This window comes from Lontra canadensis, unplaced genomic scaffold (genome assembly GCF_010015895.1).
Source record: "Lontra canadensis isolate GAN:19392208 unplaced genomic scaffold, GSC_riverotter_1.0 scaffold81, whole genome shotgun sequence".
Taxonomy (NCBI): Eukaryota; Metazoa; Chordata; class Mammalia; order Carnivora; family Mustelidae; genus Lontra; species Lontra canadensis.
In genome coordinates this window covers 3,101,305-3,119,973 of record NW_022631075.1, presented here as the reverse complement: position 1 = coordinate 3,119,973, position 18,669 = coordinate 3,101,305, and the positions used below count along the sequence as shown (strand labels likewise).

General features: G+C 40.3%; 1 protein-coding gene across 6 annotated transcripts in view; it reads right to left on the bottom strand.

The window, feature by feature from the left end:
- GRIA3 (glutamate ionotropic receptor AMPA type subunit 3) overlaps window positions 1-18,669 on the bottom strand; it is a 284,929-nt gene that overhangs the window by 25,039 nt on the left and 241,221 nt on the right. The window lies entirely within an intron of this gene.

The following is an 18,669-nucleotide window of genomic DNA, read 5'->3' as shown; positions in this document are numbered from 1 at the left end:
AAAGGTCAGCCACATGTGACTTGGTAGGTACATGCATACGTCTGTAAGCATGGTTCCAAAATAGGTTTCTCAAAACCACACTTGTCTTTGCAATGTGTCATGCTCTCTGAGATATTCTATCCTATTCTAATTCACTGAAAAAAGAAAAAACCCAAAAACAAAACCAAAAACAAACCACCAGTCAGGACCCACTGATTTGATTTCATGGCCCCACTAATGGGTTTGCAATCTAGTTTGAAAAATACTTTCTTGGTTCAATCTTCCTCTCCATTCAGAAATATCCCCTACAATATTCTGTTCTGTGATTACCCTTCACCTGCCTGAAAAAAAATGCCATTGGAGGGAAGTCTACAACCATTTTAGTGAGCCCATTCCAGCACAGGGCATCAATTACTCTAAGAAAGTACTTTCTTATGCTGAGCTGAAATTTGTTTCTCAGTAACTCTCAACCTTTAGCACTATCTGCTAGAGCTATGCAAAGCAATCCTGTCCCTCCTTCTGCATGATAGCCCTCCAAATGCTGCAAGGCTGTTGTTATATTATAACCTCTCTTCATCTTTTCATCTGGTCAAACTCCATTGAAGTCTAAAACTATTTCCAGAACGTTCACAATTTAGGTCTATCTCCCATAGGATTCTAGCTGGCAATTCCTCTCTTCAATTAAATTGCCTAGAGATAGACATGGTACTCCAGATATCTGACAAGGACAGAATGGAAAGACACATGCTTTGCTTCTTGTCATTGGAACATTATTTTCTAGCACAACGCTGCCTGAGTTTTCATTAATGTATTTAGCCTTTCATCCATCCTTTTAACAAATATTTCTTGAGCACCTGCTATATCTAAAGCACTCTATTGTGGGTGTGAAGGTGGAAGCCAAACTCAAACTGTTAGTTCTTCCTGCCAAGCCAAGTTTCCCTCATCTTTACCATTTTGGATTTTGAATTTAATGCCATTAAATTTCATCTCAATTCAGGTGGTCCTTAGAACATGTACTAAATGTTTTTGGCTCTATGTTAGGCATTCTGGAGAATATAAAGGAAGTGTGATCTCAACAACCCCATGACTTCCAATTGATTTGGGAGCTAGGTCCTTAGGAATGAAAACTCTACAGAAAAATTCTAAAGTGCTATTTGACCAGAGGTGAGGTCGCATGGTAGAAACTAGAAACCTATGCCATGACATCAAGTGTCCTTTTATGGGCTTTCCTGGCCCCAATCTCAGTTTTTTTTAAAATTGTTAGTTTAGTTGATCTCTTCTGGATTTTGGCCAGTTACATTCTTGAGGCCTGCTTAAATAATTCCAGAGGGCCAGAGTGCCCAGAGCTATCCCCATGGAAAGTGTTTATGGCAATCAAAACCCCCACTGAGGCCCTCACTGAGCCACTGAAAGTGTTCACTGAGATTGGAAATATGGTTTTCATATCTGATTTGCAAAAACAACAGGAAAAAAAAAAGCCAAAATGGCTGAAGCCAAATGAGCAAAAGGGAGAATGGTAGGAAATGAATTTAGAAGGATAATCAGAAGTCAGATCTTGTAGGGCCCTGTAGGTCATGGTAAAAGTTTGGATTTATTCTGATTGGAAATTATTGAAGAATTTTGAGGAGAGCCGTGATAAGATCCAATTTAACTTTTTAAAGCGTTACTCTGGCTGCTATATGGAAAACCCACTCTAAGGTGGGCCAGAGTGGAAGCAAGGGGACTGGTTAGGGGGCTATTCTAGTAGTCCAGGGGACAGATGGTGGTGGCTTTGACTAGGTTGGGAGAAATGGAGGTAGAAAGAAGAGATTGAATTCAAAATATGTTTTGGGGGAGATAGCACACAAACCTTGCCAATGGACATCTCCACCTTATGGTCCTATAGACACTTTGAGATTAAACATTTCCAAATCAAACTTACTATCTTTCTTTTAAAAGCCTGGTTCTCCTAAATTCTATCAGTAAACCACCTAACATTCAAGCTAGAAAGTTTGGTTTCGACTCCTTCCTCAGCCTCTCCTTATGCCATGTTTATTCTTACATAGAAATGTAGGATCTGTCCTTTTGTCTTCTTTCCATCCTCATTACCATTGCCCTGGAGCAGGTTCCCATCATTTTTTTGGTCTGGACTACATTGCTTCCTAATTGCTCTCTCGGCTTCATCTCTCTCTTCAATTTATCCTTTAGTGATCTTTCCCAAATGTAAATCTGATCATTCTTTAAAATCTCCTGATAGTTCCCTAAACCCTACAGGACAAACTTCAGACTCTTATGTATGATATTCAAGAGGCTTTATCTTGAACTACACTCTCCTATGAGCTAGTCCCACTGGACTACTCACTATTCACCAAAATAGGCTGCACAAGTTCACGTCTTATGCCTTTGGTTATGCTTTTGTTTCTGCCTGAATTATCCCTAATCATCTTACAAGGTCCAAAGTAAATATCATGTCTTCTCTGAAATCTTTCCTGACTCTCTCCTGGTCCAACAGAAGTGTTTTCTGGTGCTCTGAAAGCACTTTTGCTCATACCTTTGCTACAGAACTTACTGGAATGCATTTTGGAGAGTTGGCTATGTGACTGTCTTATATTACTGGGTGTTATTGAGGACAAAGTCCATGCCTGATTCAGCCTGGTAGCCCTCTTGGCAGCCAGCACAATGAACATAGTAGACATTCAAGATATATTTGCTTAATAACTGAAGCTTAGTCTGATCAGCTTTATATCTAGATTGTTGGTCAAAGATATTGGAAGGTTGGTGAAAAATGGCTACCAGTTTTAGAGCACTGTAGAATTCTAGAACTGAAGTTACTCTCAAGATCATTGGGTCCAATTTCCAGCTGAACCAGTCAGGATATAAGCTTTGTAATCTGTTTTGTTTTGTTTTGTTTTTGTTTTTGCCATGTGGTCTGCCTTTTTTGTCCACACCAGTAACTCTCCCCTAATAATCAGATTGAAATCTCACCCATCGACATTTATGCTCATTCCATATCCTCATCTAGCACATAAAACAGTTTCTAAACATCACAGTGAATTGTATTCTCAATGATTGAATTTTATCTCAGTAGGAATTTCCTCATCAGTGGCTCAAAAAAATTTTAAAAATAGTAAATAATTCAGATGCACTGAAAGATTTAAAAAATAATGTAAGAGCACCTTGTACCTGCCACAAAACTCAACAAAACATTATGAAGTCTGACTATATTCTCCTCCCCTACTGCATACCTTCCTCCAGACCAAAAGTAACCATTACACTGAATTTGGTCTTTATCATTCCCTTGCATCTCTTTATATTTTTACGAGAATAAACACATCTCCTTTGTGATAGCTGCAGAGCATTTTAATCTATGGCTATACCATACTTTATCTACCCAATCTCCTATTGAAGGACTTTTAGGTCATTTCCAATTTTTGTTTTTCTGTATTAGAGATAACACTGTAGTCGGTATCTATCTCTGTGCAGTTGCAAAGCAGTATTTTGTGTTCATCTCTCCCGGTCAAACCTGAATGAAAGGGGGAGGAGGGGTAGACCAATTTGTTTTTTATGCTATTTGTAAATAGGCTGTGGCTTCCAAAGATAAATTTATAAGGCAAGGGCAAAAGGGTTTGTGAATTCTGATCTGAATGCACTAATTTGGATTCATTTACTTCATCATTTGCTTCAGCTCTTTGACTGCTGATGCAGGTTAAAAGGTTTATTCCTTTAGGTAATGATGCATTTCTAAGAGAATAAATGGCAGTGCTTGAAGTGGGCACTTTAAATGTGTGTGGTGTACATGCAGCAGATATTAATGAATGGAGTAAATGAAAAGGTAGTAGTAGAAATGATTGGGTCCTGGTTGATGACTAAATTCTGAACTAGGTTAAGAAAGGGAAAAAGCAATAGCTCATAAGTGAGAAAAATTAAGCTGAAACATTTGTCTTCCTAACTAGTACTTAAGAGACAGTCTAACATTAAGACCAAAAATAAGAAAAAAAATCACTAGCTTTTTTTTTTTTTTGTCTGTCTTATTTTGGCTGAAATAAGAAGGCAATAAAAGGAATTGAATCTTAGCTCAATCATCTGGGAGAAGTTAAAAAAATTATGGGCAGGATGTGTAATAGCAAGTTCATTTTTCTCAAATCCACCACAATTCATTTATTTCGTCCCACAGAGTACTATGTTGTACCGAAGAAGGAATGAACAAAGGATATGCAGAGAGGCCATGTGAAATTTTCTTAGCACTACTAGATAATTAGCATATGAGATCCAAAAGGAGAAATTCATGAATGGAGGAGGAGTAGATTAAGCCAAAGCAGCAGATAGAACACAGATCTAGCATTCATGGATTCAACAGTCACTGTTCCAACTATTTGTAATAAATCATGAAGGTCAACCATATGGAGAACTTTGCCTTTTTCTTGAGTGGAAATTTGAATCTTGGGCCCAGTGAGGTTGATGCGTGGAAATAAGTGGTCAGTAACTGCACTTAGCCTGCCACTAAGACTTAGTACGTCTTTGCAGTGGTGCTGGTTGCTCCTCATCGCTGTGTATATTGTTCCTCTGGAGACCCAGGTAATACAAGGTAACTGTATAGTGCAGTGGTTGACAGTGTGGAGTCACATTGCTTGGGTATGAATCCCACTTGCTGGGTGTATAAATTTTCTAAGCCCCTATGTCCCTCAATTTCCTCATCCATCAAATGGGATAATTTTTTTAAGGTGCCTACTTCAAGGGATTCTTGGGAGAAATTGCACGAGTTAATAAATGCATCTCAGAACAATGCCTGGCACACAGGCAATGCTGAGAACAGAGAGTTTAATTTGTTTTAGTGGTAGAATTTAATAGCTTTATCAATTACTTTAGTCTCATAGTCACAGAATCGTTTCTTCATTTCATGGAGGGAATTATATGTTCAAGCTTTACTCAGGTATTTGGGTCTTCAGATATATTCCTGGTAAATGCTCATGGTCTGCCATCAATAAAAGTTGTTACCATTTATTTGGATTTAAAAAATTTGTTGGAAGAAAAATGAGTAGGATGGCAAATTTTCCTTTAGAATTTATGTTTGGTAGTTTAGTTGAGGTTTATACATTAAAATCCTCATTAACCAGAACACTGCTACTGGGGAGACCTCGTGAATGATGTTTTCTGCCTCCCTAAGAGTTAAATTAGAATGTCCACTTGGTCAACAGAACATCCCATTGAAATCAGTAGAGAGACAGGCTTTAAGAAATAGAAGAGACCTTAAAAACCATCTGGTTCTGCCCCTCACCCAATGCAGCAATGGCTTCTCTGCTCAAATGTCTATGGTGGTAAGGCACTCCTGAGCCCAGAAGAGGCTCGTAGTTTATAACAGTTCACGTTGATGGAAAATTCTTTTTGTTGGGCTGACATTCTTCATGAGAGTCTCTCTCCCCTCTAGTCCTAAGCTTTCTGCTTGAATTGGGTAGTCTTTCCTTTCTGCTTCTGTTTCTCCATTGTAGGTAGCACTGGTTATATTGCTTTGTAATGGTCATCTCCAGCACAATCTGAGAAGCTTGGGAGTAGGGATGATGTCTCTCTCTCTCTCTCTTTTTTTTTTTTTGTCTCTGCATTCCCAGTGATTAACACAATGCCTGGCATGTAGGAAATTCTCACTATATATCCGTGGAATGAATGACTATTACAATTGCGGTTCTACCTACTGTCCTAATTCTGTACTCTGTGACAATACAGAATAAATATGCTCTTTTCCATATGGCGTACAGCCTGAAGATGACCACCACCATGTCAACTGTTAATTGTCTCTTACAGGCCAAACATTGTAAGGCCTTCATTTATTACCCTTATGACATGAATTCCTGTCATTCCCCTCCCATATCTGGGATCCCCCATCTTCTAGATACTTTTCAATTTTTCAGAGTCTCTCCTAAAATGTGGCCCCCAGAATTGATGATAATATGCTTGATATAGGGCACTAACACAAATGACAATGACACAGTCTCTTCTCATGATCTGGACATGAGCACAATTTTTCATCTTGACAGGATTCAACAGGAATTTTTTGATATGTTGATAGTTGAGAATTAGCTGCATTAACAAAACAGACTAATACATTGGAAACATGATTGTCAACAGAGGCATGCATAATCTGCTAATTCACAGAGAGGCTGGGTTCTCAGTCTTTACCTCTCTCCCCCAATTTCACTGTCTTCTTTACTCAGAGATCCATTCTGTCCCCCTTCTCTGGCATCAGTAGTCTTGGTTCTCATGGAGATGTTCACTGATATTACAAGGGTTTCTGTTACCCTTGGGGTGCCTGGGTGGCTCGGTTGGTTAAGTGTCTGATTCTTGACTTTGGCTCAGGTTGTGATCTCAGGATTTTGGGCTTGAGCTCTGCGTTGAGCTCCACATTCAACATGGAGTCTGTTTGGGATTCTCCCTCTCCTTCTGTCCCTCCCCCACTCATGTTCTCTTTCTTTCTTTCTCTCTCTCTCTTTCAAATGCTTTCTTAAATTATTTAAAATAAAATCTTTAAACAAACAGCCCCAAGGGTTTCTGTTACCCTTAAACAAGGGATAATTTTTATTTGAATAGGGGATTTGTGTCCCAAAAAAGTGAGTGAGTTTCTTGGCATTGTAAAAGGTGATATTCAGGAGCTGGAAAAAGCCAGCCCTGCAAATAGGCCACTAACGAAGGGGAAAATGGCGTGTTCAAAACAAAAATGTCTTACCCTCACTCAGTTTGGCTTCTCTACTTTTATTGTAGATTATTTATTGCTTAACAATTTGGTCAATTTCTTCTCTAGATTGTATCTTTAGTTAAGAAAACATCATTAAAAACTACAATCCGCATTTTCTTCCAAATTACTTAGCATATCCTCCGAAATTTCTACTTTTTAAAAAGATTCATTTATGTATTTGAGAGAGAGAGAGAGAGAAAGCGAGAGTGAGGGGAGGGGCAGAGGGAGAGGGAGAGAGAGACTCACAAACAGACTCCATGCTGAATGTGGAGCCCAGTGTTTGGCTCGGTCCCATAACCCTGAGATCGTCATGACCTGAGCTGCAACCAAGAGCTGGATGCTTAACCCAGGTGCCCTGAAATATCGACTTGTAATAAATGTTTGGGGCAGGGCACTGCTAGCTGGTACAAATTCAAAAAGGTGACTTTGGTCAGCTGTCTACCTGGACTGAGCACTAGAGGACTCCTGTGTACCTCCTGTGCCCTTCCTGTTGTGTCATTGTGTTTCTCAAATACTGGGATATGAACAGGTGATCCTTGTGAGGCAAGGCACTGGAAGAAAGGCAGTTGATGCCATGACTGCTCTGGAGAGCTCCTGACCTCTTCTTTCCTCCCTCTCTTCTCTGCCTTCCTTTTTTTTTTTTAAGATTTTATTTATTTATTTGACACAGAGAGAGAGTACAAGTATGCAGAACCACAGGCAGAGAGAGGGAGAGGGAGAGGGAGAAGCAGATTCCCCACTGAGCAGGGAGCCCAATGTAGAGCTCAATCCCAGGACCCTGGGATCATGACCTGAGCCAAAGGCAGCTGCTTAACCCACTGAGCTACCCAGGTGCCACTCTGCCTTTCTTACTGGTTGCTGGCTTTGGAAGAGGACAGGTGTTTTTGTGTCCTAGTGGGAGGACTGGGGGGAAAGCAAAGCCTGGATGGAGGGGACCCATTCTCAATGCATTAATATGGTTATAAATCTCAGGTCTACAGAAGTTCTTTGCATGGTGACTCGGACTGGAAGTTTCAAGCACTTGGGTTAGGCCTACGAAGGGGAGATTTTTGGGGCAAGTGTGTTGCTCATCACATAATCTTTCAAGTATTTCTTTTTCTTATTTAGAGATGCCTTAGATTCATCATAACCAGAAGCAGGAGACAGTTGAATTTCTTTAAACTTCCTATTCACGTAAGACCTTCAGGTTGCCAAAGTGATTTTATACACGCCATGCTATGTAACTTCCAGGGCAACTTGGTGCGGTAGAAGCAGCAGGATTTGCATGTTCATTGCTTCATCTCCAGCACCTAGAACAGTGTCTGACATGCAGAGGTTCTCAATAAATATCTGTGGAATGGAAGGATGAATCCCCATTTTATAGATGAGGGAATCAAGAGTGAGAGAGGCTAAGTGCAGGGCTGAGGCCAAGGCCAAGCAGTGTCATAATGAGTGTGTTCCATCAGTTCAGCACAGAGTCACCACAAACACGTCTGGGTAATGCAGCGCTTGCAGTGAATAGCCTCCAGATGAGTCCCAACCAGAATGCCACCCTGCCGGGCTTCTGATACAGAAATTCAGGAGTTGCTTCCTGTTCTATAACTTGCTCCAGGTGACGTAGCTAATGAGGACCAAAGCCAAGATGCCCTCCAAGCCTGTGATACCCTTCAAGTCCATGGAATGCATGGGTACAGATTGTTTTCCCACGATAAGCCCAGCCTTGTCGGCTCTGACACTGACAATACCTTTCTTGGTAAAGGAAAGCAACTCACCTTCAAAGACGTTTTTAATTTTTTGTTCAAGCCTTTTTTTTTTTTTTAAAGTCACGATAAACTGTCAATTAACCCCAATCATTTTCCATTAAGGTACTGGAATCAATGAATGTTCCTGTCACTCACTGTAACCCTGCTACCGGCCCCTAGTGTTCATGCCTCACCATGTGACAGGATCAGAGCAATTTGGAGCAGAAGAAGAGTAGCACATCTGGCTTGCCAAATGCACCTGACACATGGTTTTCTTCCACATCTGCTTTGAAGAAGCCAGACGCTCCAATGAGGTGCATTTGGAAAAAGGAATCATTGAATTTTACACTTTCTTTCCCTAAAGCAAAGGCAATGGTTTCCATCTTGACTTGGAGCAAGGCACACAGGAAATTACTTCATTTCTAAAGCATGACCCAGACCTCAATTTCATTGTCTTTCTTTCCTCCATTTCAGGCTCACACATTTCTAAGCATTCAGATAAGTCCTGCTTGTCAGTTTCCTCTTGCTCAGTCAGCAACTGCTATGTGACGATGTATTACAGGTGCAAGCCAAGGGGGAAGAAGGGGAAAGAAATACTAGTTTCTATTCTTAGTTTTTCTATTGGTGCATTAGGATCCTGTCTGAATTATTTTGGGGGCTGGGCTTTTAGACAACTTCAGTGGAATTGGAGGTCACCTTTTGCCCAGACATTGAATTTTGCCCTCAAGTGTCAGGTACTCATTCCAAGTGCCTTTGCGTAACTAACATTTTCACACTGTGCTCTCAAATCCAGGGACAGGTTTCCTTCCACCTCAAGGAGTTTCAGATGTCTCTTCTCCAAAGGTGCAGGTGACAATCCAGATCATTTTCCAGTGACCTTTCTAGTGTCCCTTCCTAGCATGCAAATTCAGATCAATATTCTGATTTATCTTCTGCTTCTCTTGCCAAGTTAGACTAAGAACATTCCAATGGGTTGAAAGTAGCATTGTGGCTATATGACTTTGAAAGCTGGAGTCAACAAACATTTGGAGAAAATGGTTCTAAGATCCTATTATCCTATTCTGGGGGAATAGAGGAAGGGAACTAGTATCCTCCACCCCATGACTCTCAAATCAGCAATGACTTTGCCTCCCAAAAGACATGGCAATGTATGGAGATTTCTTTTTGTTATTACAACTTTGAGAGAGGAGTGCTACCTGGATAGAAGCCAGAGATGTTGCTAAATATCCTACAATAAACAAGACATCCCCATGACCAACGACCTGACCTGAAATGTCCATAGTACCACAGCTGAGAAACCGTGCTTTATAGGTTTTGATGGAGCTGTGATTAAATGGGCAAAACAACAGTAATTAACATTTAATTGAGCCCATACTTCCAGACACTGTTTTAGATGTTTTACTTGTGTTAACTCATGTAATTCTCACAATAACTTTTTGAAACAGTTTATATTATTATACCATTTTAAAAGTGCACAGACAGAGGCACAGATAAGTTAAGTAACATGCCTAAGGCTGTCCAGACAGCAAGTGATGGAGCTAAGAACTCACTCATCAGCCTCCAGATTCCGTACTCTCCAACAGTACACTGTCGAGATAGGTTAAGTGATGGTTGCAAATTATACTCTAGGGCTGGACCAAGTTCACATAAATTCTGCTCGGAGTGGTGCCTATGCTTTAGCATGGCATCAAACGGCACGATATTTCTATTATTCCCTCCGTAAAATATGAGATTGAAGACTAAGATGTCTTACTCTTAACCCACATGAAGTCCTCACTTTTTAAACCAGAAGTTAACAAATTATTTTTCCCCCTTTATTCTAAGAAGTGTGGAGATTCCTCAAGAAATTAAAAATAGAGCTTCCCTATGACCCTGCAATTGCACTACTGGGTATTTACCCCAAAGAAACAGATGTAGTGAAAAGAAGGGCCATCTGTACCCCCAATGTTTATAGCAGCAATGGCCACGGTCGCCAAACTGTGGAAAGAACCAAGATGCCCTTCAACGGACGAATGGATAAGGAAGATGTGGTCCATATACACTATGGAGTATTATGCCTCCATCAGAAAGGATGAATACCCAACTTTTGTAGCAACATGGACGGGACTGGAAGAGATTATGCTGAGTGAAATAAGTCAAGCAGAGAGAGTCAATTATCATATGGTTTCACTTATTTGTGAAGCATAACAAATAGCATGGAGGACAAGGGGAGTTAGAGAGGAGAAGGGAGTTGAGGGAAATTGGAAGGGGAGGTGAACCATGAGAGACTATGGACTCTGAAAAACAATCTGAGGGTTTTGAAGGGGCAGGGGTGGGAGGATGGGGGAACCAGGTGGTGGGTATTGGAGAGGGCACGGATTGCATGGAGCACTGGGTGTGGTGCAAAAACAATGAATACTGTTACATTGAAAATTAAAAAAATTAAAAAAAAAGAGTGAAAACATATACATATGGACTACTAGGGCTGTGGTCAAGAAAGACTGAATCAACTTTTATTGTTTCTGATACTCTAATGTTTTATTCTCCAACCTGGGCTGTACCAACTCTTCCCTATTTTCCCTGCCAGATAAAAGATGCCCTCCTCACTCCATCCTGCTCACAGAAAAGGATTGGAAACGTTTCCAGTTGAGCAAAGAAATGATGGGGAAAAGCCTCAAGTGGGATCCCCTGGTAGGAGAACTTGCATTTTAGCAAAGATAAAAACACAGCTAGAGGAATGATAGCCCAATGGTGAACACATCAATTGGTTAAGGGAGAGGTGTGTGCAGGTATCGAAAGGTGACTTTTCTCACTATATACCCTCACATTTAGATTGTAGGATCTATTTTCAGAACAGAGAATGGGCCACAGAGAAAGTGTGACTGCTGCACCCTTTAACTACTAGCTAAACCAAAGTCTCCAATTCCCTGACTCCTAAGCAGTGGATCGCTTCTAGGCCTGCCGTCACTGTTGAACCTTCTATGGTTACTTCTCTCAGCCTGCTGGACTTCTATTTTTCAATGAAATTTCATTTTCAGCAATCCAGAGCCTATAACCCTTGGCCAGTTGGATTTCACTTTCAAGCTGTGTTTTTATTTATTTATTTATTTATTTGTTTGTTTTACAACTAAGGCATTTAAAGGAGAAGTTCAATATTCTTATTATTCTTGAATCAGTTATAATTGTAATGCAGAGGCCAAGCCTGACAATCCAGGGCCTAGGAAATTAGAAGAACAAATATTTTTTCTATTAAAGGGAAAAAAGTCTATCCTGGAACTGCAATATTTTGAGTTTGCACCGTGGCTGTTTCTTTAAGTCGTTAGAGCAAGAATTATTTTCATGCTAAGGAGGAAGAGAGCAATATAAAAAAATGAAGTAATTTGTTCAGGAAGAGCTGAAATTTTTCATTTAGTTTTTTGGGGGGAGAGTTAGATTTTCAAAAGGTGAGCTGGAACTAATCCGAAGAGATGTTCTCTTAAATCCAGCTCATCTGTTTTCTATCTGTAAATAATACATACCTGGGCAGCTACTGACTACTGCTCCTGTGACCCTGATGTAATTGCCTGAAGTGGGGCCAACAAATTAAAAAAAAATCTTCCTAGGTGATTCTAATATTCGGTCTGGGTTTGGAACAATCAACAAAGATTCTGCAACAGCTAGCCACCAGTTGTTGCAGTGAATACTGACAATCAGAAGGCTGCCATTTATTAAGCACTTAGGGTCACCAAGAATGGTGCCTCATACTTTACATACATTATTGTGAGTCCTTGAAATGGCTTCGTGAAACAAACATTATCTCCATTTTATTGATGAGGCAATGGATGACTATTTACTGATTCATTTACTGGTTCAAGATGATAGAGCTAGTAAGATTTCTATCCCTGACCTCTCTAAATCCTGGACTAATTCTCCAATTGCCTACATGGTATCTCCACTTGGATATCTCATAGGCATCTCCAACTTTGTATGGCCAAACTGCACCTCTCGATTCTCTGCACCTTGACTTGCTACTCCTCCAGTGTTCTCCATCAGAAGAAATGGTGCCTCCATCCAATTCATCCAGGTGTTCAGACCAATCCCCCACAATCATCCTTGACTTCTTTTTTCTTAGCTCTCACATTCTGTTCTCTGTCAGCTCAATCTCCACTATATATATTCAAAATCCAACCACTTCTTACCATCTTCACCCCAGTCCACGCCAGTCATTTTTCACCTGAAAGACCATCCTCACTTCTTAAGTGGTCTGCCTCCTCCTCAACTTTTACACTTGCCTAGCAGTCTGCATGGTCCTTTTGTGCATAAATTGGATTATGTCTTTCCTTTGCTCAAAGCCCTCAAAATGACTTCTTATCAAACACAGAAAAAGATCCAAAGTCCTTACCAGGGTTTAGGAAACTCAGCATAACAGGCTCTGGTTTGTCTTGTTTCATTTTTTACTGTTCCTTCCCTCTCTTACATCACTTCAGTCATGTGGGTTGTCATTCTCAAACCCGCCAAGCATTTTCCCATGTCAGAGACTTTGCTCATGCCGTTGCATCTAGAACAAATCTCCCCTCACCCTACTCCAACTCATGTTTGTATGGCTTCCCCCCTTGATTCCTTCAGGTTTCTGGGCAAATGTCACCTCAGTGGAGAGGCCCTTCCTCCATCAGCTGAGATGGAACAGGTTTCCCAAAATGTTTTCTCCTTACCTGCTTGTTTTCATTTCATTTAACACCAGCCAAAACATATATGTTATTTACATATTTGTTTATCTTTTTTTGTCTCATCCACTAAGTTTCATTTGAGCATTTAGAACAAAGGCTGTCTCATAGAAGGTCCTCAATAAATATTAACTGAACGAATAAATGAATGAAGTAGATGAAATTTTAACCCAGATCATTTGACACGGAAGTCTATATTGTTAATTACATTGTCATCATTTGTCTCCCCCACCATCTTTCAAAGCATAGAGAGGTAAGGTGATAATTGCGTAGATGCCAAGTGGCAGAAGTAGTGCTGAAATCTAGGTCTGTTGGCTTCCAAAACCTGTTTTTTTTTTTTTTCCTACTACTCCACATTGCCTCCCAGTGGAGAAATTGCTAGTGACTACATTGACCAAAATGTCAGTGAATTCATTGAAGATTACTTCTTTGACCTGTCATTTCAACATGATTTTGTGTAGCCTTCATCTTCCTTGGTTCAGTTTTGAAGCCTGTGCAGTATGCTATGAGGTAAAGGCACCAATATATTACTGCACTAGCTTGTCACAAGGCCCTAAATCCTACCTTTATAGATCATGCCTTCTGTTTGACTTAGACAAATTACTTAAATTCATCTAATGCGCTAATAATTGTCTCTGAAATGGAGATAGAATATGATATAAGGTAATTTATATAAAGCACCCAGCACAGTGCCTGGAATGTGGTAAATCCTCAATAAATTATATTATGCTATCATAGCAAATGTGAGGGCAACAAAATTCATATGCACCACTTTGTATGATTTGGTTTATTAGAGAATTTGTGCTGGAGGAATATGGAAGGGACGGAGAATCAAGCGAGGTCTTGGGGAGGGCAGGCAAGAGGGGTGCTGTGGGATAATAAGTCAGGAGTACACAGAGGGCATGGCCACATGTAGGTGGGAAGAAGGATGATGCCAGGTTATGTGCTGTCAGTGCTGCTGAGAGAGAAACTAGGATCAATGCTAATTCATTAGATGCTTAGGAGAGAATGTATTTAAGTCAAAATAGGACCCCTAAAATGTTCAATTTCAATATATTCACATCTCACCTTCTCTGGCGGCTCTCAATTTTGAACAGTTGGGTTTTAGATTTAAGTCTTTTCCTTCTTGCTGTTAGGAGTGTTCCGGTAAGTATTATTTCTGAAGGCGCTATGCTGATTAAAAAAAGTGGCTGGCTGGGGTTTTGTCTGGCAAACACACTGACTGTGAAAGCTCCAGGAAAATTGATTTTCTGGCATTTGCTTGTCCTGGCACAAACTCTGCAGCATGGAAGCTCAAGTTACAGAACCTTCTGGTAAGTGCGGCATGTGGGGGGTGACTTCAAAAAATGATTAGGTTTCACTAATCTTCACCACTGGCGGCCAGAGGCAATGGCCTCCATATGCAAAAGGGCAGATAAGGCTACTACTTTGCTCTTATTTCCTTTAGAGAAGTAGTCAGCCACTTAGTTTGATACCTACTCACAAACATAAATCAACATACTTCTTTATACCCCCGTTCTTCAAACTCAGGCCCTTGATCCCAGCCTGTTTTTATTCTGCCTTGGCCAGCATGCATGCTGTGAAGAAGCCATCCAGTCACCAATATTCTGCCAGGGGCTGGCCTGTCCATGGGGAAATGTGCAGTTAGTATTATTTATTTATTTATTTTTGGTGCATAGAGCAGAGGTTAAGAACATAGGTCCTAAAGTTATAAAGAACTGGCTTTGATACTTATTAGCTGAGTGACTTTGGGCAAATCATTTAACCTTACTGAATTTCAGTTTCCTCATTTGAAAAATGGGGACAGTGATAGGAAGTACCCCACAGTGCTCTTGCAAGGATGAAATGAGAGATTGCTTTATAATGAATTTAGCACAGCTCTTGACAACATAGTAAGCACTTAGTTACTAAGTTAGGAAACTTAGTTAAGTATCTCCTCCTTAAAGTAGTTGCATCAGGCAAAAATCACTTGGGCATACACAAGAACTGTTTCCTTTAAATTTATTCTATTAGTATAAAATTGAAAAATAAATGAACTCCTGGGTCTAGGTATGCCATGAAAGAATATCCTTGTTACTGCTGTCTGAGAACTACACTCTCCTTCAGAAGAACAGAGCGTTATACAAGGGAATATTTGTGGCAAAAAAAAAAAAAAAGAGTGTGTTCCCTAAGTTCCCACTTAGCCTGATTTTGTCTTTCTGGCTCTGTGAGTTGCTACATTAAGTTGTTTGGATGCTCTCTCTTGGAGTCTCCTTTCTAAGAGAAGAATTCCAACAGAAGTAAGCAGGCAGGTGACAATATTCACAATTTCCCCCTCTTTTAAAAAAATAGTACTTCCCTGTATCAGCTCTGACAGACAGGTTGAAGGATTGAGTAGAATCTCCAGAGATGCTTTCCACTAAAAATTCCAAATAACTTTGTCAAATACTCATTCCAAAGGCCTTTGCCTAGCATTTTCAAACTGTGTTGCAATTACATTAAGGTCACACCTGCAAATTTGCCTTTTCTGAGTCACCAAAGGGAGTATGGGACCAGCATTTCATATGGAAGTGAGACTGGGAGAATTAGGTTGAATATTAAGGCCATTGGGCTTGGTTACTGTCATACAGTGATCATGCTAAAGAATCCTTAACGAAAGTCCCACACTGAGGAGTGCCTGGGTGTCTCAATCAGTTAAGCATCTGAGTTCAGCTCAGGTCATGATCTCAGGGTCCTGGGATCGAGTCCTGCATCAAGCTCCACATCGGGCTCTGTGCTCAGTGGGGAGTTTGCTTCTCCCTCTGCCCCTCCCTCTGCTCATGTTCTCTCTCACTCTCAAATAAATAAAATCTTAAAAAAAAGTCCCACACTGAAACGAATGCTGCCAAACCACAAGTTTGTAAATCAAACCTCATTGGAAATAGAGACAGATTCATGAGCTGAAGGAAAGTTGTTGTTGTTTTTAAATAATAATCTAGAAAACTAGGATGTTTCATATTCAGACCTGTGTATTTACTGCTACTATTGAACAGAAACAAAATCAAAGAATGAAAGAGTAAACCTAATCAAACCTAATCAAACCATTATTTCATTTAACTTGAGTTTCTGATAGATAAAAGTTATCACCTCTATTCAGTAAGGAGCAACAAACTGCAGAAGGAAGCCATGTTGAATCTTAAAGGATTTAGAAGAGTAAAGGGAACCTGAAAGTCCAGGTTGCATTTCCAAATTTCATATATTTTCTAGTATCTGTGGAACTTGTGGCCTGTGGGATAATTTATTAGGAGCCATTGGTTCAAAATTCATTCTCCTTAAGTCCCCATCTTGGTGCCAGTACCTTATTACCAAAGAAATACAGTAACTTGAAAAACACGTCCTCTGTATCTCAAGCAAGACCATTATTATCTGATGCTCTTCCAGACAGGTGGAATAAGCCAATAATACTTTAAAAAAAAGTTATGGAGTTTTCCTCTAAGAATCTCCTGTTTGCCTTCTATTCCAACACTGATCAACCAATGGCAGACCTGTTTCAGCCAAAATGCTTACTGCTCACTACCTCCTACCCTCCATCCCCACCACTGTGCCACTAACAGTACTGAACTCAACAAATTAAAGACTATGCAGACCCATATGTTTTTCAGAGTCCATTAGGATAATCTGTCACTAAGAGTTATCTGGTTTTCTTTCTCAGATTTAGAGAGCTTTTTTCTCTTAACCTAAGATTTTTTGTCACTTGCAAATTTTAATTTTCATTAGGATGGCTTTTTCCTTCACAGTCCTGCATGTAAAGACAACAGAATACTTAATTAAGAAACCTCCCAGACAGTCATCTCTCTTTGAGGCTTGCTTTCAATATCTTCTGCCTTGAAGTTGTTTGTCAGTATGGTGGAAAAAAATGGACTCCCTCCCCCCCCCCCTTCTACACCTAATGGCAATCTGCATTTCTACTGATTTCTATCCAGGTCATTCATTATCCACTCACTGAAAAGTGTGTTATTAATGAGAAGCAGGTAGGAGTCATGCTGTCCTCCCCAGGTTTAAATGAATCTTTAAGATGGTATAATCAAACAGATATGCAAAATAGGCCATTAATGCAACATTAAGTTTACAAATTTAGATACAAAATCAGGCAATGCAGAACTTTTTAAGTTTCCCATCGTTTCAGTCTTGGCAACATGGAGCATGCTGAATATATAGTACAGTGTTGGGAAGACAGAGATCCAAAGCATCGAAAAAATAACTGATGTTTGTAAGGGAGACTCCAAGATTAGCTACCAGACTTCTGGAATATTGTAACCGTATCTATGTAGATTGGCTCAACCTCAGGAAGTAAGGTTTTCAGCACCTCCAAACTTGCCTTTCCCTGGTTTGTGCTGCTAGGCCTAGATAAGAGTATGCCTTCCATCATGTAACAGATGAATTCCTAGAAAAAGCTGTGCCATGAATTAGATTCATTTTTGAAAATCAAATTTTATTTCTCTTTTGATGCATGGGCTGTTTTATGTTTATTTCTGACAGCCCTCCTCTTAGGTTTTTCTGACAAGCAGTTAATGATCTGTAAACATCGAAATGCACTAGGGGATCTCCATTTTCCAGGGAAGACTATATTTCTAATGTGAGTAATTACTATTTGTTGTTTTTATCAGCTGTGAATTTTCTGATATAAGGATTACTTAAGGAAGGGTCCGGCTGTGTTGTGTAACCAAAGGTTTGGGAAGAAAAGGGAAGCTTTCAAGATAACAAAGGGTTTTAACTAGCCCCTGTTAATCTCTGGACTGGCAGGAGGACAATCCCCATAATTTCCTGGGAAGACAAAAAAGCTGGCACAAAGCAATTGGAGGTGGGAGGTCCTGATACACTGGATATTGTGCTGTATCCCTGAAGTGCCACTGGCCACCAGAAAAGGTATCCGTGGTAACAGCATGGGTCCCAGTGGAACAGAGGGAAAAAGATTGGACAATAGCTGGACAAAAACTGATCTGGGCTCCACAGAGAAGAGAAATTACTCTTCATTGAGGGGGAGGGTTGAGGTCTCGTTTCTGTCATAATCAGCACACACACTTCTGTTTGGGAGATGGTGATGGTGGCACCATATGGAAGGTAGAAAGAAGGTATAGTTCCTATTAAGTACTCATCAGCATTGGAAATAATTTGTGGTATGAATACCCTACTACCTTGTTAACATCTCCCAACGCCAGCTTCACCCTGTACAACTGTGAGCAATGCCCACTTCATGCACTGACTGGAAACCTGACCAACCAGTCCCTAACCAATTGTGTGGATGAAGGCTGGGTCATCTGGTCTCTGGTCTGGAAAGCATTTCTCTCCTGCTTGGGAATCAGAATGCTACTACTACTGCCCCAGTGCCTCACACTCCTATTTCCCTAATTCACATAGCATGCAGAAATGGCAGGGATGATGCAGAATTAGCAAAAGGGAGGGAGGAAGAAAAGAACATAGCAATTCCTCTTCTTTTTTGAAGGCCCAAAGAGCCAGCACTTCAGTGTGGTTACAAATGACCACCATACCACTCTTTCCTAAAAAGATGAGCCCTCACAAGCTCTTCTTATTAGAGATACCAGGAGGAGGGGTCCAGCTCAAGTTC